The sequence below is a fragment of the Barbatula barbatula genome, assembly GCF_947034865.1.
Source record: "Barbatula barbatula genome assembly, chromosome: 17".
Taxonomy (NCBI): domain Eukaryota; kingdom Metazoa; phylum Chordata; class Actinopteri; order Cypriniformes; family Nemacheilidae; genus Barbatula; species Barbatula barbatula.
This window is the reverse complement of record NC_136780.1, coordinates 10,675,294-10,698,117: the sequence shown is the minus strand read 5'-3', so window position 1 is coordinate 10,698,117 and position 22,824 is coordinate 10,675,294. Positions and strand designations below refer to the sequence as shown.

Sequence of the window (22,824 nt, the reverse complement as noted above, 5' to 3'; positions counted from 1 at the left end):
GTTTCACAGGCGTTCAGATAAAGCAGAACAGGACTGAAAATGAGAATTCTCCGAATCAGCATTTACTTTTGTCTGCGGAACGCGAGGAGAAACAGATTTTTAATTTATTACGCACCTTTTAGGATGAGGTGAGAGTCTGTCATCACTTTTAAATACAAGCACGCCTTCGACGGCAGAAAGGCTCAGGTCTTTCTGCTGAGTCAGGGCTGGTGCCCTGCAGGCCACTGTAGCAGAGCTGTATTCATTACCTCTCGCTCCCCTGAGACTTCAGCTTTATTAGACAACGACAGACGAGTGGAGCGCCGCTTGAATCAAACGGAAATGTTGAGGAGAGAGAGAGACCTGGCTGCTTTATTATCAGGAAAAGCGCAGAGGAAGACGGAGTGGTCTGTAATAAAAACAAAGCTTTAATCCGTTGCACATCAGCTTCCTAATGGCTTTGATATCTGAGAGTGAGATGGAGAGAGAAAGCACGAGAGCGAGAGAATCAGGTTTCCTCTGTGAGTGAAATCTACAGTTTACTCAAAAGGGGTCATACATTTTTATTATTATACTTGTTTTTGCAGCACTTGAAGTCAAAATTGTGCTTCTTTTTTTATTACAAAATAGTTATTACATTTTTTTTAGCTATTTTTTACACTCTCCACTTCGTTAAACTTCAGCGGATCGTTTCTAGTGTTGACATCCTTCTAAAAGTACACAGTACTAACTTTCTCACATTTTGCTCTTATCATTAGTCGGCCAACACGTATCTGATTACAGAATAGACAATGTTGATGTGTAAATGTGGGCGAGAGAGCAAGAGAGCACAGCCGTGGGAGGCAGGAGTCACATAAAAAACATCAAACTGCTGCCCACGTTTCCTCGAGCACTGTCTCATCCATACGTTCTCTCTCTTTCTCTGAAGCTCTCCCTCTGTTGCTTGTTAACATTTAACAACTCTCAAAGTGAACTTCTCGATTGTAGCTACAGTCAAGCATCAGAATGATCTTGAAATTAGAAGAGCACACAACAAGAAACTTAACCCTGTGTCTGAAATCACGTTCAGTAACAGTATGTACTGAATTATATTAGACACCTATTTATTGACCAACAAAACAATACAGAATGTTTTATATATTAAGTCCGCACTGTAGAAAAGCTGATTTCAAAACATTCTTTGAACAATTAGGCAACGTTTACAAAGATTGTTAAGTAGGTGTTTGTTTTTTATTTAGCGTATACTGAATAAGATTAGAATGAAGATTAGCCTTTGTTAGCTAACACATATTTTGCTGACTAGACAAAGAATAGACTCTATACACGATCGATTCTACATCTCGTCTTAGTCCGCTCAGTCACGTCCGCCGCATTGGGAACAACGACATTTTCACTCAAGATGCACCTAGGATTACGGTCAACAACATGAGTCATATTATTCAAACACTACATCATACATCCGCCACCAAAAAGGGGAAAGGCTTCATGCTATCCATTTCAAGCTACATCCACAAATATGATAAAAAAAACTAAGTAAACTTTTGCACTTCCTTGAGGCTTGATCACAGAGGCACTCAACAATGGTGAGCGGTAGTGCTGTCAGTTCGCATACATTTCTCAGTTTTTTGTTAGTAAACATATCCAATACCTCAGCCCTATGAGAGCGGAAGTGGCTTAGCCGGCTAAGATGTAAGCGGTCGTACATCCTCACCCTGAGTGCATAGACTCTATTTTACATGAAACATGGGGTTTGAAAGTTCCCACCATGCATTGTGGCATAATCAATTTGGTGGTTAAATTCAAATACAATCTAATAAAATATACACAATAAATGTATCACATACATCACAACTGTTATCCACCCATCTCACGACAGTATTCGGGTCTTGGAAGCAGGGTTTGTCTCTAAATGGATGCATGGTTTGAATGTGATTCGTTATGATACAGTATGACCCCCTTAATGTTAATGCTTTCTGCTGAGTTGGCTGACAGCGCATGAATCATGAATCTGTAATGCAATGAATGATGATATATGACTGCAAGATGGAGGTGTGTATGCATGCATGTACCGAATAAAGAGAATAAATGATGGTGTGGATTCCCACCTGCTACACATCTAATGAGTTCTCATGTGCCTGCATGTTCATGCCTGTTCTCCTCTCTAAAAGACCACAGTCATTCCCACAATAATACCCACAGCACAGAGAGACACAGAGGACAACTCAAAGTGAGCAGAAAAAGTAGCCTGAAGAGATGAGACTCAGAGTTGAGGGACTGGTGTCATCTATCTGTATAGGTGAGAGAGGGCATCGGGCACACTTGCCAAATTTGGGAATAGCAAATGACAGCGGTGTACCGTGACGATGTTCACCACAGGGGGACAAGACACAGATTCACTGTGTAAAGCCATCTCTGTTAATTCCAACTTTGCATACTTGCTCTTACCGAAGCCTGGAGAAACTATATGTGACTGCTGCGTTCCAGTCAACATGAGATTATTCTAACCCCCCACCTAGAAATAACATCTGGTTCAGCGCTTTCACAGTCATCCGAACTGTGAAATAGGGGCAGAACATTAAACTCTGACCTCAGCTAATATGCTGGAGTCATTAATGATGTCACCCAGATCATCCAAGATTCTTCCAAAAGATAATTATAAAGCTAAAACATAAAAACACACAAAGAGAGTGTTTTCTGTTCCTTTTTTGATCATTTGACACAAGGGTATAAAATAATTTTGGTGTCTTGTGGTAACATCATGTCATATACATGCAAATGTGACGTGTGATTGACTGAAACGCATTAAGTTCCCACCTCTGACTTCTTAAATTTGGCATAATTACTTTCATTTAAGTGTTAAGTGTGGTGAAATTGTGTAATTTGACTCTATTAAACCAAAATAAAGTTTTCTAGCTTTTCATTTATGTGCTTAAAGGTAAACAACAAGCTAAAAAAGTTGAAATGTTGACTAAATTCACCTGGAGCAATAACATGGAATGGGACCCGTGGTGTATGTAGATAGAAATAGCTCCTTCTAAGGTAATAAAAACATAACGTTTCATTGTGTAAGCTCTTTATACACCTCTGAACAAGTCCGGATTGGCTAATCGGGAGGACCTGGAAGATTCCATGTTCTTTTTTTGGGCCGCGAGGGCCGGTGTAGTAATGCTACTGCAGGGGCGGACCGGGATGAATCGGAAACACAATTGCCTAAACACAAATGCGGACAGAATGATAAAACGGATTAGAGTAGAAACGCGAATCGGACTAACAGCATGTTTTTAATGCAATCCAATTCCAGAAGGAAAAAGCACTCCATTTGAGCCTGTTCCAGAAGCCATTTCACTCGGATATCATTCAAGAAAGGGAAGAAAACACCATTCAAAACTTCTGTTTCGTGTCGCCTTTAACACTGCAAAACACATTTCTACTTGACATAATCACAGTCGGCTAGACGGAGCTGAAAGGAAGTGTGAGAAACTTTTTCACAAACCACATATGTTCAAAAGAACCTCTCTCAGAGGTAAATGTTTCATTTCTCATCCTAGCATTGCGTTACAAGAAACCCTCCTTGACTTTGATGGAGGGGCTTCCGTTCTGGAGCCCGACAGTTTCACAGTCCGGCAGGCAGGAGCCTTCAGGTGGCTCAGAGATCAATAGCAGCTCTAAGGCCACTCTGGATCAACCACACCTGAGACTGAATCACAGCAACACTCACTCTGGTTCTAATCAATACTATGCATCAAACTGTATTCATCATTGATCATTCCCTGCCTGCGCTTTGTCATCTCCGACAACTCTTCTTGGAGCCTGAATATCATTTCGCCGGGTCTAATTTAACAGGCATTTTACATGAATAGCCTACAAAATAGGACCTGCTTTAACTGTACATCTTAAATGGATAGTTAATATACTATAACAATTCATCATTTATTTATCCTCATGAGATTCAAACATCTATGTGACTCTTTCTTCTGTGGAAGACAACACTTCCTCATATTGTAAGTCACTTTGTATAAAAGCGTCTGCTAAATGATAGCTATTTCATATTTTATTCAGACATTTTCAGAGAAATGTCCCCGTGTTTGTGCACACATTGGAAGTTAATGGGGTCAGATGTTGCAAATTTTAAGTAAATTAAGCAATCACTCTGAACAAGCTAGCTAGCTTGGGACCAAATGTTATAAAAGTTTATCATTATTAATAATAATATCCAAGTTATTAGAAAATTTAAATTAGAGATGCATCGATAGTACATTTTCTCACGGATACTGACAGCCGATAATTCACAGTGATATCCTTTAAAATACTAAAGTGTACTACGTATATATTGCAAGTGCCAGCAAGCATTTCCTAATTCCCTGACATGAGAAAATTAAATAGCACGAGGAGTTTGATAAGATGTGCTTTATTCTCTCTCTCTTTAACCCTGAGATACAATCACAAAAGTTTTTAATTAGCCGGAGTTGACGCAAAAGAAGAGCTGTGCAAACTTCTTTATCTCAGAAAGCAAGTCTGGTACCTCATTACTGGTCTTACATCAGAAACATTCAGGGTGTAGTCCATTTTAAGAGGATCATCCTCGTTCAGCTATTTGTTTACTTTGATTCTGACTGGCTGGTACACGTTGAAAGCTGTTTGTAGTGAGGTGGCGGGACGAGAGCCGGGATTCGAGGCGCGCGTACAGCTCGTAATCACTCCCGCACCGGTCTCCTATCATGGAGGAGATTGGGAGCATAAGAGGACGAGCGACCGGAACGTCAGTGAGAGAGGCCCAGGCCTGGACTTTATGTTGTGCCTCCTTCCTTCCTTTTATTGATTTCTTTCTTTCTGAGAGGCACTTCTGCCAGTCATCAATAATGCCACTTTTCCATTGCCTAGTACGGTACGACTCACTTTTGGGGGGTTTCCGCTGTGTACAGTACCTAGTACTTGATACTTTTTTAGTAATACCGATACCAAAATGTGACGTGTTGAAACAGAGATCACTGATTGGTCAGAGAATCGTCATTACCAGCGTCGATGGATTTGAACACGAAAATACGCACTTTAATACGCAATATTGGCAGTTCAGTACACTGTATGCTTTGTGACATGATATGGCGAAGGAGACTCTTAACACATCGCTTAATGCAAGATTAGCCTCCTCTCGTGCGCCGTTGAGCAAACTATGATGTTGTCGTCGGCTCTTTGTGGTAGATGTTTCCCAACTTTCAGTATTTTGTTTTGCTGCCATCCACCGATATGCTCCATTGATCCTGTGTTGTGCGTTTGTTTGCGTCACATCTACGATGATGCCACGGCAGTAGAGGTAGTGTAACTATGATGATCATTTATAATCCCACCCACTCTGAAGCGGTACTAAATTGCAGTGGAAAAGCGAACTGAGCCGAGGTGAAGTGAGCTGTACTGAGCCGAGTCGTATCAAGTCCAACCGTACCACGCAGTGGAAAAGTGCCATAAGAGAACAGTGAGGCCATATTAAAAGGCAATTTAATCACAACAACATGGGGTAAGGCCTACATTGTCTACTGGTGGTATTTAGAACAGATATACAGTGATGACGCTGGACTCATGAAAGATTGATAATGTCGTGGTAGAGGGGGTCATGGTCAGGCGTTCAGAGTTAAAGGTCAAGCTGATGAATCCAAAAGGTTGTGTCCCTTAGCAACCACTAGAGCCTAAATACAACATGTAGGGTTTTGCAGTCATGGGTAGATAAGTCTTATAATATAAAATATAATTGACTGCTTTTATATTACAAAGAGACAAAAATCAAAGCATGTATCTTCTCTGTCACACACTCACTAGCTGTGTCACAATTTGAAGAAGTTGCATTTGTCGGCCGCATATGTAAGTCATCAAATCTGTTTTTCAGACAAGCAGTCGTTACATTTCAAAGGAAGAAAGAGATTACAGTTATTCAGCACTCCGGTCACACATCAGCCCCAAAATAGCGCTAACTCTGTGATGTCATTAATCGTTTGCAACCTCGAACAACATGGGAGGGTATATTAATATTTTATTTATGCATTTGGCAGACACTTTTATCTAAATCGACTTACATTGCATTGTGATATACATTTGTTTCTGACTATGTGCAATCCATGGGATCGGACCCATGACATTGGCATTGCAAGCGCCACGCTCAAACCACTGAGCCACAGGAAATCTAAATAAGGGTATTTAAATTTAGGCGTTGACCCAACATCTTATCAGAAGATTTCAAACTGAATACTGAACTGTTTCTTAATTCTTCATAAGCGTGTCATCTGTGTCAGATGATACTTGTCAGTGCGTACTGACCTCAGGTGCTAACATTTACTACGGTTTTGTGATGGCACTACAAGACGTTGTTTCTTTGGCAGAGCCTAGAGAACTGGCAGGTACATAAGTCTGTATAAGCGAGTGAAGATATGGGGGTGCCAAACCAGTGGTGGTCTTTGTAGGCCAGGAGCAGATTCTTGAATTTGATGCGAGCGACTGTAGGGAGCCAATGCAACTTAACGAAGAGAGGAGTGATGTGTGCTCGCTGCGGTTCATTGAAGAACACCCTTGCTGCTGCATTCTGGATCATTTGTAGAGGTTTGGTTGAGGCTCAGACTCCTAGTCCTACTCTCTGTTCACACAAAGCATCTTACCAGGTCATTTACTTTTTATTTTTCAAGTCCTCATAAAATAAAATTGTCAGTACCGATTTGTTGGTATTTTTTAAAAGTTCACATTAACAAATTACCTACTACCAGTCATTAACCAGTAAAATCTGTAGTCTCAAAAGGCCTAACAAAACCAATTTGAGATCCACCTATTTTGGATCATTTTTCAATTCAATAATATCTTCTTTCACACAAATATGCACAAAAAATCTTGGCTCCTAAACTAAACACTAATCTTTCAGTGTCTGTGTCCTGCCCATTGAAAGTTGCGACTCCACGCGTTCAGTTTTCAACGTCTTTATGTTCCTTCTCTGCTCAAGCACACACCATTCCTGCTGAAGCAGACTGCTTTGCTTTTTCAATTAAACATGAACTTTTGATCTGTTTAATTAAGAGGATCAGATTGATTGAGAGAGTTCACACACACTCCAGGATCACCCTCAATCCCATCAGTCATCTCTCGTCCAATCACAGCTCAGTACGCACAACCTGCTCACCTGTCTGTCACTTACAGATTTTACTCTTAACCCAAATGGCCTCCTGTCAAATTCGCATAACAAAGCGTTGCTTGTCTGGATTTATGTGTGTGAAATAAAGCTCAACCCCCACCTCACAAGCACGCACACACAAACCCTGTGCTGTGATGCCTGTGTAATCCATCAAGTGTCACAGGAGATATAAAGGGAATTCAGAAGCTCTGGCTTATTTATTGTTTATTTATTAAAGACAGAGACCTGCATGACCCTCCTTTTTTTCACCCCGCTCACGAACTCTACAGCTGTGTGGACCACATGAGAACAGATTTTTTCCCCCCAAAGTTACTAATTGCATCTTTAAAAGTTTTGGGTTTTTTGGCCTGAAATAATTCTCCTCCTAGGATCCACCTGGCTGCATCCTTCCACATTTCTTCAGATGGGATGTTACTGATGGAGGGATCTCTCAAATCTGAAAATATGTCTAGCTGAGATCCCAAGGGTGGGTGCAATTCCTGGTGGACAGAGTGAAAAAGAGCTCCATATTTCTCTCTCCTCCACACTCTCTGGCTGATATATTGGCCTCAACTACTGCCAAAAATACTATACTCACTATCACTGCCTCTCTCTCTCTCTCTCTCTCTCTCTCTCTCTCTCTCTCTCTCTCTCTCTCTCTCTCTCTCTCTCAAATACACACACTCTGATACACACCTGCTGTTGGGGCTCAAATGATTCAAGTGGATTGTTTACAAAAACCCAGTCGCTGCAGGGTTCTGAAAAGCCTTTGTACTTTAAAATGAATCACCCAGACAGTTAGGAAAATAAAATAGAATGAGATTCAGACACAAAGACAGGCTTGCTAGTAAGTTGTGCAGGGAGCTAAAATAAAACTCGATGTTAGAGAAATTAAGATTTCAACAGTTCACCCCACATAAAACCATCTTACGGTTACTAAACAATAAGAAATAAAAAAATGAATATGCATAAGTCAACATTATGAGTGTGTGTTTGTAAGCATAGCCGCAGGAACTTTGGGTGCTGGGGGGTTGCAGCACTCCCTGGCGTCAAGCAAAAGAAAAACTTAGTTTTAAAAATAAATAAAAAATACATTCTATTAATTTATCTATTCACAAATATTCATAAAAAACTCGACTTCACTGTAAAAGGTAAGCCACATGACGACATCCAAATGCTGAGAGGTCTACAGTTAACAGTGTATGGATTGATTTCAATGTACTGTTGCCGTGCAGCGCGCAGTTGTGTTTTAAATCACATGAATGGTTTGCCCATGGTTTATTACAGGTTGATGTTAAGCTGCCGCCACTCAGGTTGTACTTTCGTACAGCAGATTGTGCTTTGACTATAGGCATGCATGTAACATTTATTTATCTGTTAGTTTTGTATGCTGTATAATCGCACCGCGTCACGTCTACAACTCACGCACAGATGTCATTATTGTGATAATGCAAATACAAACGATGCAGCAACTAGCATTATAAAAGCTAGATTTGTGGCGATGATCTAAATTATGCCCAACCCCGTACTATTTTCAAACCCTGCTTCACCCCCGGCCAAAACAATAATACAGCAATGCCTGCTCAAAATATGTTCCTGTGGCTATGTTTAAAAAATAATGCTGTGGGGACAGAATCATCCCAAAAGAAGCGCTAAATTTAAAAATTGTGCAATTCCTCAGAGGTAAATTTTTTTTAATAAATACAAAAATATGTGATTTTATTCTAATAATGCACTTTCCTATTATGGTTTGATTTCAAATTAGTATTCGTCTGTAACTATAAATAGCTTTAAATACAGTAAAGGCATAGAAGTCTATAGTATGTCCTCTGTTAGAAAGGTAACTGTCCAGCTCTGAACTCTTAGTGATCCGCTCAATCCCCCCATCACCCCCCGCCTCTGGTCACGGGGCTATGGCGTTGCTGTGGAGACAGGCCCTGTGTATGATGGATGGTTGGTTTCCTCCCATGCTGCCCCTGCACGATGCTGTTACTATGATAAATGGTACCCTAGGTAACAAATCTCCACACTGCCTCACGACAGCAGACCACAGAAAAATTAAAACAGCACCGCGGGACGGGTCGCGGCCTCTCCTCTCGCATACTCATATATACAGGAAATTGCATGCACACATGTACATACCTGCAGTGTAGAACTCAATCTAAATAAAGTTCACTGCTTTGTCCACACACACATACCTTAAAAGCTACAGTATATTAATCAGACAAGCAATGTTTTTTCGTATTAAGATAATATTTATTGTACCTTACTGCTACTGTTAATACAACCCTCACAAAAACCTGTTGACATATTTAGAGCTAATGCACAAAATCATTTGGCGGATTTATGTACCTTTCCACACATTCAAATATTATCAAAAGGACAACATTGTTACAATATATTTGTAAACTGACAACATCAGTCGTAAAACAAGAGATTTTTAGATGTCAAGTATGCATTTGTTTATGTTAGAAGAGATACTGTAGCTGTAAACTATACAGTGACCTCTGAAAGGGTTATAAACTTGGTCCTCCACTCATACCCACACACATATACAATGGGGCAGTTATAGAAATTTAAAATCATAAACGTCTTTATTGAAGAAAGTGAAGTCTAAAGTTCTTCTCGAACACTTGCATGTTCATCCAACATCTTGTCTCCACCACCACTTTTGCTGACACAGGAGCACAAACTCAAAGCGCTCCTATTCATAAAGAAGTTTCCTCCAAAAATAACCTTTAGAAATAGAATGATGGATTAGTTCTGCCTCTCTGTTGGGATATTACCGATTACACATACATTATTTTTGTTGAAGGCCAGATCCGCCGAGCATGTGCCCAATTATAGCGAAGAATGACCTTATTAGAAAAACCAGAGTCCACCTGCCAATCACATCTCTGTGGAGCTTGATTGACAGCTCAAACTTACACCCACAGACACTTTACAGACATTAAAGACACTCGGTACATCTGCTATGGGGGCGGATTTACAGATTAAGACTGTCCTTATAACTTTTTTATAAGAGAAAAGGAAGTTGCTGTATTTATTTAAAGTTAAAGTATTTGTGATTTGAGAGGAAAGTGTTTGTACAGAAAGTACACAGGCAGCTATTTATATCCAACATGAACATGTACTGTGTCTAGCAAGTTTAACGGTATATTTCACCCCAAAATGAAATTTCTGTCACCATTTACTCACCTTCGAGTTGTTTCAAATTTGTATACATTTATTTTTCTCATGAACACAGAGAAATATATTTGTAAGAATGCTTATAACCAGACAGATTTTGCCCCCCATTGACTCCCATAGTAGGTTGAACACAAAAGAAGAACGTTTCGAAGAATGTAGGACAACAGTTCTGGGGCACTTTTGACTACCATTGTATTTATTCCTACTATGGTAGTCAATGGGGGACAAAATCTGAAATCCGATTTGGAACAACTCGAAGGTGAGTAAATGATGACAGAATATTCATTTTTGGGTGAAGTATCCCTTTAAGAAATATCGTTAGGGACGTTCATGTGATGTTTATTTTTCATGTTAAATATTACCAGCACAACAGTAACCAAATAAATCAAATAAGTCAATGAATGCTTTTAAAGCCAGAAGTTTTACATCTAATTACATGAATAATGTTAACATATAAATCAGCAAATTCACCAACAATTTATGGTGTGACACAGTTGTGCTCTTGAGCGGTCTTGAAATAAAATCCCTAGACCACTCAGTCTGAGATCAAGACAAGACAGTTGTGACCGAGACGATCGCTCTCAAGTACTACAACACTACCTGTCACATTTACAGGCCAACCAAAACTTGGAGCATGCACAAAACAAAACAAAATAGGTTGTCAACACCGCTTCTGTAAAATTATATATTACAAACACTTAAAGAGTACATAACTATAGATTTTTAAGATCCTAATTTGGTTTATGGAGTGTCCAACAGCAAGTTTATTTACATACAAACTCAATACTATATACTATAAAAACACTATTATTTCGTCATAATAGGCAGTTATTCTTACCGTACTTCTTGACTGACTCTCAAATGATTCGTTCCACGATTCATCTGTCTGATCCCCTTCTTTCCGCAAGCCTAGTCTGATGTGATTGGTCAGATGATCTAGTCTGCTGTGATTGGTCTACCGCGAATGAGGCTGACGAGCTACAATATTTGGTGGAGGGGCCTATATGTAGTGACGTAAATCAGCCGCGGTTCACGAATCGGACTAGGGACGACTCCCTTTCTTCCAAGCCAATAACTTTGTTATTCATTGACCTTCGGATTAACAACTTGGCTGACTGCTTACCTCCAAACACGACAACCTTACACACTGCATGAAATGTAATTTTCATGCTCTCATGTTATGTACTCTTTAAGTTATATGAAGTTGTGAATGTAGTTTTTGCTTTTTGTTTGGACTAGACCAAATGAAGACGTCTCATAAACGTTTGACCCAAACTGCTTTTGTGACTGAAAACAGAATTGGGTTTTTATAAAGCTGTACTATACTATATAACCCAGCCAGTCAGCCAGCACAGAACTGGGACTTAGAAAGGTTATCTCACAGAGACGGCTGAAAACTAAACGAAACAGAACAGAGTGATGGGCAAGATTGAACCTGATGTTCCATTAGCAAAGCCTGCTGGGGAATCAGTATGCCTGCTTTCTGGAGCATATCTCATCCCAAGAGGGCGTAAGTGTGTGTGCGAAGGAGAAAGTGAGACCGAAACAGAAAGAAACCTTGAGAGACAAAACAGACCATGTCTTTTTCTCACCCATTCTCTCTGTCCTATGCTCCTCTAACCTCAGATGTTATTTTTTACTCCTCTTCATATTCTGAGACATCACACACACACTGTACCGTTCAAGGTTTGGCCTGTCTTGACTGCAACTGTGGGACCGCTGGAAAGATTGAAACCATATGCATGTTATGTGAGTGTGGGGGTGTGTATGAGACAGAAAGAGAGAGAGATCTTTATCTGAAGAGTCTTTTGGGAACACGTTCTCATCTTTTCTTTGGGTGGGTGTAGGAGGTAGAGTGTGGTATGTGTGGGACGTATCAACAGAATGGATCTGACCGAGCGCAGAAAGGCTTTGACCGTAGGTGAAAGTTCACCACTTCCAGGTCATGCAAAGACAGATCATATTTTCACCTGCTGCCAAATAGGGAATAACAAAATAGTTTCATTTGTCTCAGTACATGTACATGAATTAAAAAATGTCTTAATTTTCCCTGTTGCTTTATGGCAGCTTGTACACAAGTTTGTGCAAAACCTGCTGATCCATATAATCCAGAATGATTAGAAAATGTTGAGAATTGACATTGAAGCTCCCAGAATGCACTTTGCATAATCCAATGGAAATAAACCTTTCTTTGTTTTCATCTGTTCACAATCCTAAAACTTTATAGGCTCAAATGGGAAAAGATTTCAGCTTTTTTCAGTCTTTTGGACTGTATATTGTACTGCACCACAATAAAAAAACATACCACACATATCAAAACCAAAGTTCTTTTTTAAAATGACACAATTACCGTCAACAAAATGGTTTTGTTTGAATATGTATGGATTTTGGCCACCGGCCTGTGTCATTTGTCCAACATCCCGTCACTCACCTGCCAGTTTGTTCGGTCTCCCAGCACCAGACTCAGTCGAGTTATTTATGATTTATTGTTCCGCCTTGTTCTGCAAAACAATTAAACAGGGACAAACGTCACATCTTTCATCCAAAAACGCTTAAAACCAATTCAAATGTGCATTTCATTTGTCTTGTGTCAGTAATTGATCTCGCATTTCCGTGTAATTTTTTTTCTGTTGCTAAATGGCAACAATTAATTTCTCTATTCAGAGCTCAACACTCATTCGTCCCCCAAGACATGTTAACAAAAAACAAACTATAGGCCACATTTTATTCCCAGTCAAAAGACTTTTGTGCACGTCTCTCTCGCTTTCTCTCTCTCTCATGCCATCCCCTCCTATTCTCTGTGTCTTAACGGCGGTCTGACCGGAATACTGATGTCATGCATTTGGACATGCAGAATGACTTTCTGGCCTCTATTTTCCCCACCTCACTGCCAGATCCTACAGTGTTCGGTGGGCGCAGAGAGAAAGCAGGGCCCAATTACCAGAGCAAGGGGCTTAGAGAAGACCACGGCACGAACACGCACACTTGCGCAAAACAGAGCGAGACGGGTTTATTCAGATGAGCTGGGAAGAAACTAGACTCGGCGATCAAGTGGAGGGCTTACAGGCACCTTAGAGAAGGAGGTTAAGTTATTAAGCTTGATGGCTAATGACAGTGTGGGAAAAGCCATAGGAATGTATGAGGAGAAAAGGGGGGCGGGACGAGGAGGAGAAGAGATATCGGATCGAAAAGGATCAGCGCTCCATCAATCACTCTGATTAAGATGTCAAGCTGTCAATCCTGAGGATTAATCTGAGGGGGCTCATGCATATTCATGGTGGTCTTTAGGGTGGGAGGTGCATATGTGTAAGAGGAGTAGTTAGCTGGCCACCCAAGACAAAAGTGGGGTTGAAACGGTTCTTTTCAACAATAGGACGGTAGAAGTAAGGAAGTTAAAAGCTAATCATTTATTCAGAAGGCTGGCGCTAGAGTTGTGCTGATCTCTCTCTCCTCTCGTCTCTTGAGTTTGTCGCACTCTTTTGTATCTAACTGGACTTTTACAATTTTTAAAGAGAATGCTGGGGTGCTGCTGTGCAATGCTGAGGTTGTTAGCACATTTCTGAGGTTGCTAGAGCGCCGCAGGTAATTGCTAGGGGTTTGCTTACTGGCCCAAGTCGGAAGAGTGTCTCCAGTTATTAAATGCTTGTCCCTAGACAGCTCAGGTCCCTCCTTTAATGTAAATCTATGAGATGTATGTTCCTTTTTAGGGTAAAATCACAGGTTAGACGCTCATGAAAGCAATAGGCCATTTCATCGGTCATATATGCTGGGACTTCCGCTCTGAGTTTGGCTAATAATAAACTATTTGTATTTAATTTATGTTAATATTCATTTGTATTATTATTTCAATGATTGTATTAAATAAACGATTTGTAAACATTTTGTTGTATGTTCTTTTGATTAAATAAACACAATTTGTTGAATGGGTCCTGTAGTTTTTAAGCATTTAAAGAAACCGTATGGTACATAGACAGCTAGCGTTTGAGCTTTGTATGGCAGTCTAAATTCAAAATATTGGAGGGACATGTTTAAGTAATGGTTCTTCTCGATTTCTTTTGCTTATTATAAGAAATAATCTACTGGCACTCTATTGTTTGTGAATGTGCAACAGAAGTTAAGTGCAGCCCACAAACGCGCACATGCGCAGTAATGTTTGTTCATTTTGACACTTTGACACCGTCTATAGCACACCGCTTCTTCAAAAACACAGTATGATTCGAGATGTGATCACTCATGTACATAAAGCTGTCCACACACTGGACGATTTTCAACCGATTTGAAATCTATGGGAGACCACATGACAAAAGAACCCTTTCAAGCGATTTTTAACATTACAATCTGCTATCGCCAATGTCAGAGACAGCCAAATCAAGAGTGGGGATTTGGGATTGGGGAGGATTTCTAGGACGAAAAGTTGCTTGCGACAAGCCTTGAATCGGGCCACACCCCAACTGATCGCTGGAAGTTACAAATCGGACCCAAAATCTGGCTTATATTTACTTGTGTGGCCAGTATAAAAGAAACAGTGTGGATACTTGGGGATAAGGGTTTATAAAATAAAACATTTAAAAATGACGTCTTACAATACTACACCACTGGCAAACTTAATGGGATAGTTCAACCAAAAATGAAAATTCCTATTTTCATAATTTATTCACCCTCACATCATTTCAAACATGTATGACTTTCTTTCTTCTGCAGAACACAAAAGATATTTTGAAGAATGTTGATAACCAAACATCATTGGAAACAGCATTAAAGAGTTTTAATGCACAACATGGAGACCAAGAACCACCCGACGCGAAGCAGTTGCCTCCACGAAGTGCATTTAAATCCTTTGATGCACGGCCAGCTGTGGATTATCCCGCTTATACCATACTCATTAGCAAAGTTAAAGCTGTCATTGATGTTTACAGTATATTTTTTGATCAGACAGGTGAAAATGACGATTATTGCTGTCAGTTAATTTCAAACATTGATCAAACTGACTGGAACTACCTATGCATTAAACGGTTTTAATGCACACCTTCCAGCCAATCAGAATCAAGTATTCAAACAGACTACGGTATAACTAAGAAATTCCTAATGGTTTATATAAATAAGCTATTGTACAAAGAATTGATTGGAAATCAGTGTGTGTCTTTATAAGAAGTTACTTTATCTGCAGCAATGAAGCACATTAAAGGAAGAGATCACCTCAAAATCATAATGGTGTTATTTTTTACTCAACCACATGCCGTTCAGGCTTTACGACCTCCTGGTGTCTTCGGAAACACAAATAAAGATATTTTAGGTGACGTCCAAGAGATTTCCATGCCTTCTCATAGACATCACGGTTATAGTTGTTGTCAAGGTCCAGAAAAGAACAAAATACATTGTTAAATTGGTACATTCGCTCACAGTGGCATAACTGAATTTTTATGAAGCGACGAGAATACTTTACTGTATGTGCGAAAACAAACCAAAATAATGACTTTGATCGATATATTCTCCTCGGTCTTGCAGCAGGGGCAAGCTCTCTTGTCTTGTCAGTCGATGGTACGCATTCACGAGAACACTTTGACGCATGCGCATTCGGTTTGACAATATATTGATCAAAGTCGTTATTTTGGTTCGTTTTCGCACATAAAGTATTCTTGATGCTTCAAAAAAATTCTGATGTAATTCTATGATGTAAATCTCTTGGATGTAAGCTAAAATATCTTTATTTGTGTTCCGAAGACACCGGGTGGTCTTAAAACATGTTGAACGTCATTTGGGTGGGTAAAAATAATTCAATTTAGATTTTGAGTGTACTTTTCTATTAAGGTGACATTGACAGGAAGTTCACTTTCAGCCGTCATTCAACTTCCTGCCTCCAGCTATGAGTCTACCCTGATCCCACTCTCTCTCTCTCTCTCTCTCTCTCTCTCTCTCTCTCTCTCTCTCTCTCTCTATCTATCTCTCTCTCTGCAACCCCATCACCCTCTCCCCTTGTCCTCTAAATCTTCCACTTATGTCATCTTTTATTTCTTCTCATTCCTCAGTTACGATGGCTCTTCGTCTGCCCTCTCTCTCTCTCTCTCTCTCTCTCTCTCTCGCTCTGTAATTGTCAGTGTGTTGAAAAGACCCCACACGGGGAGAAAGTGAGCCACCACAGATTAAATGAAACCCCATCAAGTAGAAAGCAGACACCACATGCCCAATGCAATATTAAATGGCTGGCCGGCACACAAGGGAGAGTGTGTGTGTGTCTGTGCGTATGTGTGAACGACTGAGTCACTCTTTTCAGCCATTCTCAAGTTTTTTTTCCTGACTAATGTAAATCAATGATGTTAAATGTCTGCTTTTCTCACTACAGCTTCAGTGACAGCAAACAGGCTAAACCACAGACCTGCTGTCTGAAGGTGATGGATACGTGAGAGAAAACTGATACAGGGCTGGCTTTCATCTCTCCCTCTCTGAATGTCTGTCACCCTTTTCAATGTGTCATGATTGCTTTCGTCTGCTTCTTGATCTCTCAATCTATTTTTGTGGCCTGGGTCAGCATCACTGTGTCTGAGGGAAATCACATTTAACCGAAATGTGATTTGATAACATGAGAAAATAATTTTCTGTTATAACATAATTCTGACTTTGGTTTGTGTTAAACACAAGTAGAAGGTGAACTCTGCGGTACTTGAAGTGTAACAGGCACTTTTCCATATTATAAAAATTGATTTTATAAATTAATGTTAAGACCATTTTATCAACACAGCGATTGCTAAACGTTATAAACCCATTATAAAAATGGGCAAACTGTTGCTACTGTATCTGTTACTGCTCCGGCACTCCTCCCATCCAGTGACCTTTAATAACCGCTGAGATCACGGATTGGCTACGACGTAACCGTTACTTGTACCGAGAGAGTGGTTTCTATCATTACGCGCCCCGCCGCTCTACATGATTTATGCGCTTATTCATATTCCATGTGAAGCGCTTTTAATCACGGCGCAGCATGCTCCTGCTTCACAGTACTACACCGAAGTAGCAATTAATTCCAGCTGCCACGCCACTTCCCCAACAAGCCCGAAATTAATACAACACTTAGAAAAATACTGCCTAGCTTGTTCAGTGGGAAGAGGAGGAAAGCGATTAAAATCACACAAGCCGTGTGGGACCAACCTGAGCTGCCAGAGTATTTTAAATGAGCCTGTTGTAGTTAAGGTTAAGGTCATTTTGTCAAAAGAATAATTAGTGAAGGTCAAGTGGATTACATGCAGCCTAATATGTTTATTATTTTGTATTTTTTAAGCGGGAAATGTAATGTCAGACAGAGTTAAAGCTATAATCTGTAACTTTTTGCTCTTTACAGTCATTTGTTTAAAACGGTTATTAGGTTATTTTATGTACATATTTGTACGTGTTTTTAAGTCAAACTAACATTTTCTGCGAAATCATACCTGACAGCACAACTTATTAATCATTATAATAAGCTTGTGAATCACGGTAAAGAGATAGTTTTGAACACAGATTGTTTTGTGCTTGCTCAATAACTCAATAATTTTCAACTAACAAAATTATAGATTTCAGCTTGAAGGGATGAGAATATAAATGATGAGGAGACAGCATGCCATTGGTTTCGTGTCTGGATCACTTACCACGGGGAACAGCTCACGCTTAACTTATATTTATTATAATGTGTATAATTTATTTCTAATTTTAGATAAGATACAGGGTAACATTTCTAAAATTGTTTCTTTGTTTGGACGATGTACATGTCCGGCATCTGTGGTTTGCCGTGTCTGCGTCCATGCCTCCAGACTAAGATTAATAATTTAGACACTTACTGAGTCCGGTAAAACAATCTGATAACTGCTGAGCCATGGGCCAGTTTAAAAAAGAAAAGGTGAAGCATACCCATCATTTATGCAACCACATGTCATTCAAAATTCGTATTTAACTATTTCTACTGTGAAACACAAAAGAAGATATTTTGAGAAAGGCTTCTCAAAGGTTTTTTGTCCATACAAGGGGGGGCAGTGTTATTTGTTTACCAACATTTTTCAAAATATCTTCTTTTGTGTTCTGCAGAAGAAAGAAAGGCATACAGGTTTGAAATGACAAGAGGGAAAATAAATTATGATGTATTTTCAAAACTATCCCAATTTTTTTATATATCCCCAACATTTCTCTTACAATAAATCAGAATCAGAAGGAGCATTATTACCAAGTATGTTTACACACACAAGGAACTTGACTTGATGACAGGAGCTTAGTGCAGAAGAAAGTGTACACATGGTGCAAAAATACATTGAGATAATAACAACAGTAATAAATAAATAAATAACAGTAATGCTCTATATACAAAAAGTGAAAACGATATCGCCAAAAAAACAACATATAATTGTTAAAATGAGTGTACAGATGTGTTATTTACAGGTTTAACCTATTGTTTCTTACAATGTACAGTTTCCAGATGCTATGTGCAAGTGTGCAATGTGCCACCTGTTATGATATTCTGTAACAAATGCCATAACATTCAAATCTTAAATTTGTAAATACTGCTTAAGCATACAAATACTTTTTGAGGCTACTGTCCTCTCTAAGAAAAGAAGCCTGCTGGGGTTTAAACCAGACCCTTTGTTTCACTGAATGTCCGGTTGCCCCCCCCCCCCTTAAGTTCTGAATTCAATTCAAGAGTTGCAACCTTCAGACGGCCCACTTTTAAATCCACCTGCTATTCCTTCACTGTTTCTATTTCCCATCCTCTCCTTATCCCTTTTCTCAGATTGATTCCTTGGCCCTTTGAAGCACCCAATTAAACCCTGCAAGAGCAGTCCAGTACAGCTGCTTTAATGAATGCCACTATAGGCCGCACCACGATTATCTCGCCTCTCTCCGCTTCTCCATTCAATCCTGTGTAAACTTAAACAAATCATCCTTTATCTCAAATTGAGATTCATTGATCATTGCTCCATAGCCGTAAACCAAGGTAATATGAAAGGAGAAAGACGAATCGAGTGAGTGAAAGATCGTGAGAGGGAGAAAAGAGGGAGAGATTGGAAATTAGTTTGGCAAAATCCAATCTCAGGGACATGTAATACAACTGCCAGATCTTATTTAAAAAGCAGCCATGGTCCTATCAACACTTACTCCTGAACAGATGAGAAGAGAGGGAAAAACAGATGAGGATCAACAGCACAGGCCACGCTGAAGAAATCCCACCAGAGCAATCAGCTCAATGACCTTCACGTGCCCAACCACACACACAAACAGACACACACACAAATTTAGGAAATCAGTCACATGTATGGATAAAAACTATAACTGATTAGCATAGGGCTATAGAAAAACAAAAGAGAGAGAGAAAGAGAGAGAGAGAGAGAGAGAGAGAGAGACAGAAGTCAATAAGAACATAAAGGCCAATTTTCTCTGGATCTATAAGACTATCTACAAACAAGCAAAAGCCACCAGTAGGGTAGGAAAGGTCCTGTTTGACCTTGAGGGAATCACAGGAATAGTTCATTTGAAAATGAACAGTACTCCATAATTGTCTTATGTTAAATTAAAATAATATTCAGGTTCTTACAAGCTGTGCAATGCCATTGAATGGGGTTCGAGTTTTTGAATCCCAAAAAGCATATCTATCCAGCATAAAGTAATCCAAACGACTTTAATAATGTATATATATAAATACAGTAGGTACGGAAAGTATTCAGACCCCTTTAAATGTTTCACTCTTTGTTATAATGCAGCCATTTGCTAAAATCATTTAAGTAAAAAAATTCTCAATAATGTACATACAGCATGCCAAATTTTGACAGGAAAACACAGAATTGGTTGACATTTTTGCAGATTTATTAAAAAAGAAAAACTGAAATATCAAATGGTCCTAAGTATTCAGATCCCTTGCTGTGACGCTCATGTATTTAACTCAGGTGCTGTACATTTCTTCTGATCATCCTTGAGATGGTTCTACACCTTCATTTGAGTCCAGCTGTGTTTGATTTTACTGATTGGACTTGATTAGGAAAGCCACACACCTGTCTATATAAGACCTTACAGCTCACAGTGCATGTCAGAGCAAATGAGAATCATGAGGTCAAAGAAACTGCCTGAAGAGCGCCGAGACAGAATTGTGGCAAGGCACAGATCTGGCCAAGGTGACAAAAATTTTTTTGCTTCACTTAAGGTTCGTAAGAGCACAGCCTCCATAATCCTTAAATGGAAGACGTTTGGGAAGACCAGAACCCTTCCTAGAGCTGTCCGTCCGGACAAACTGAGCTATTGGGGGAGAAGAGCCTTGGTGAGAGAGGTAAAGAAGAACCCAAAGATCACTGTGGCTGAGCTCCAGAGATTCAGTCGGGAGATGGGAGAAAGTTGTAGAAAGTCAACCATCACTGCAGCCCTCCACCAGTCTGGGCTTTATAGCAGAGTGGCCCGACGGAAGCCTCTCCTAAGTGCAAGACACATGGAAGCCCGCATGGAGTTTGCTAAAAAACACCTGAAGGACTCCAAGATGGTGAGAAATAAGATTCTCTGGTCTGATTCTAAGCGGTATATGTGGAGAACAAGGCACTGCTCATCACCTGTCCAATACAGTAACAGTGAAGCATGGTGGTGGCAGCATCATGCTGTGGGGGTGTTTTTCAGCTGCAGGGACAGGACGACTGGTTGCATACGAGGGAAAGATGAATGCGGCCAAGTACAGGGATATCCTGGATGAAAACCTTCTCCAGAGTGCTCAAGACCTCAGACTGGGCTGAAGGTTCACCTTCCAACAAGACAATGACCCTAAGCACATAGCTAAAATAACGAAGGAGTGGCTTCACAACTCCGTGACTGTTCTTGAATGGCAGATGGAGGTTTTTGCATATGGGCCCGGAGCTGACTTGCTACGCCATTGTACTCGAACACATATGTGGAGGTCTCTGGGCTAAGCCCCGGAAATCCACTAACCTCAGGGCGCTTTCGCACCTTTAGTTCGGTTCATTTGGTCCGGACCGGTGTTGGTTCCTTTTAACACCACACTGATTGCTTTGGTTCAAACCAGTTGAAACGAACCTTCGATGTAATGCCGGCGGAGTTTCTTTACCTTGACCCGGCACTGTTCCAAAGATCTATTAAACCCCCTTTCCCCGAGTTGTTTGCTAAACAATGAAAATATATCTTCAAGGAGGTCTCTGTACGCTTATTTGGTCCGCTTTTGGTGCACATTCGAGTGCGATTGCTGAATTCACACCAGCCCAAACGAACCACACTAAGAAGAAAAACTTGTGCGATTCAACTGTACTAAATGAGTCCGTTGTGAAAGCACTCTTAGATCCGCCCCTGCTTCACAGACAACACCCATTCACTCCCATTCTACTGCTTGAAAGTAAAATGACTCCAACTGCATTATTCTTCAAGAAAACCATATTCCGTTAGGATGACTTGAGGGTGAGTAAGCCATGGGGAAATTTTGATTCAGGGGTGAAGTGCAGCTTTCAGCTTTGCTTTTTTTAACTTTGCATTTTTTTCTCTTTTATTTAGCACCCACTCTTGCATTACACTATTTAATGTCAGACACCTGCTGCTTTTCTTTGTACCCTATGTAATAAATTCAGCAAACCCAACAATAAACCTGCTAAATGCTAACGGAGGTTGCCCGAGAGCTTGAAATTTATTTTACTGGATAAAAAAACAGTTCACAGCATGCACAACTGCGATAACATCTTTTGGGAGGGTGCTATAAGGTGTAAGGCAAAGTCGCATCCTTACGACAATCATTTACAAGTAGAAACGCAGCTTGACAGACACACCATCACCCGGTTTAGAATTATCCCCAGGCTCTGCTTTTCCCTTTTGCTTTCACACATTGACAGCCACACATCAGTGAACTCATGTACACACAAGCCTCAGCGTGAGGCGTTCATTTAAACATGTGTACTGAAGTCATTTACAGCTCTGCCTTATCAGATATCACTAACATTTGACAACTGTTTATATTTACAGGTCCCCGCCGAGGAAATACGATGTTCCTCTAGGGCTGCACGATTATGACAATATGTTGATTATTTTGCTGGCTATTGAAATGCAAATGATATATTTTACATTATTCAATGCAGATTATACGGTATATAACAGTTTAAATTACAAGAGGAAAAGAAAAATACATAAAGGGATGGTTCTCCGCAAAATAAAAAACATCATTTATTTAGCCTCATTTTGTTCAAAACCTGTATATGACTCTTTCTTATGTAGAACACACAAAGAAGAGAAAAGTCTCAGTGGTTTTGTGTCCATACAATAGAAGTCAATGGGGGTCAGTGTTGTTTGGTTATCAACATTCTTCAAAATATTTTCTTTGGTGTTCTGCAGAAGAAACAAAGTCATACAGGTTTGTAATGACATGAGAGTGAGAAAAATGATCAAAGATCATCACTGCAAACTAAAATATGACATGAATTTGAATATTCTGTATGCATCACACAACTTAAATCTCGCTCATTGTTTAAGCCCTGTAGACTAAATTAAACACCGCCACATTCACAAAGGACATGTTTGTATTT

The 22,824-nt window shown here is 39.9% G+C and overlaps 1 protein-coding gene across 5 annotated transcripts in view; it reads right to left on the bottom strand.

The window, feature by feature from the left end:
* The window catches only part of sulf2b (sulfatase 2b), a 115,209-nt gene that overhangs the window by 81,502 nt on the left and 10,883 nt on the right, over positions 1-22,824 (bottom strand). For all 5 annotated transcript variants that reach the window (XM_079478508.1, XM_079478509.1, XM_079478505.1 and 2 more), the window contains exon 2: positions 12,744-12,813. The gene's annotated coding sequence lies outside the window, so the exon portion shown is untranslated. The remainder of the gene's footprint in view (positions 1-12,743; positions 12,814-22,824) is intronic.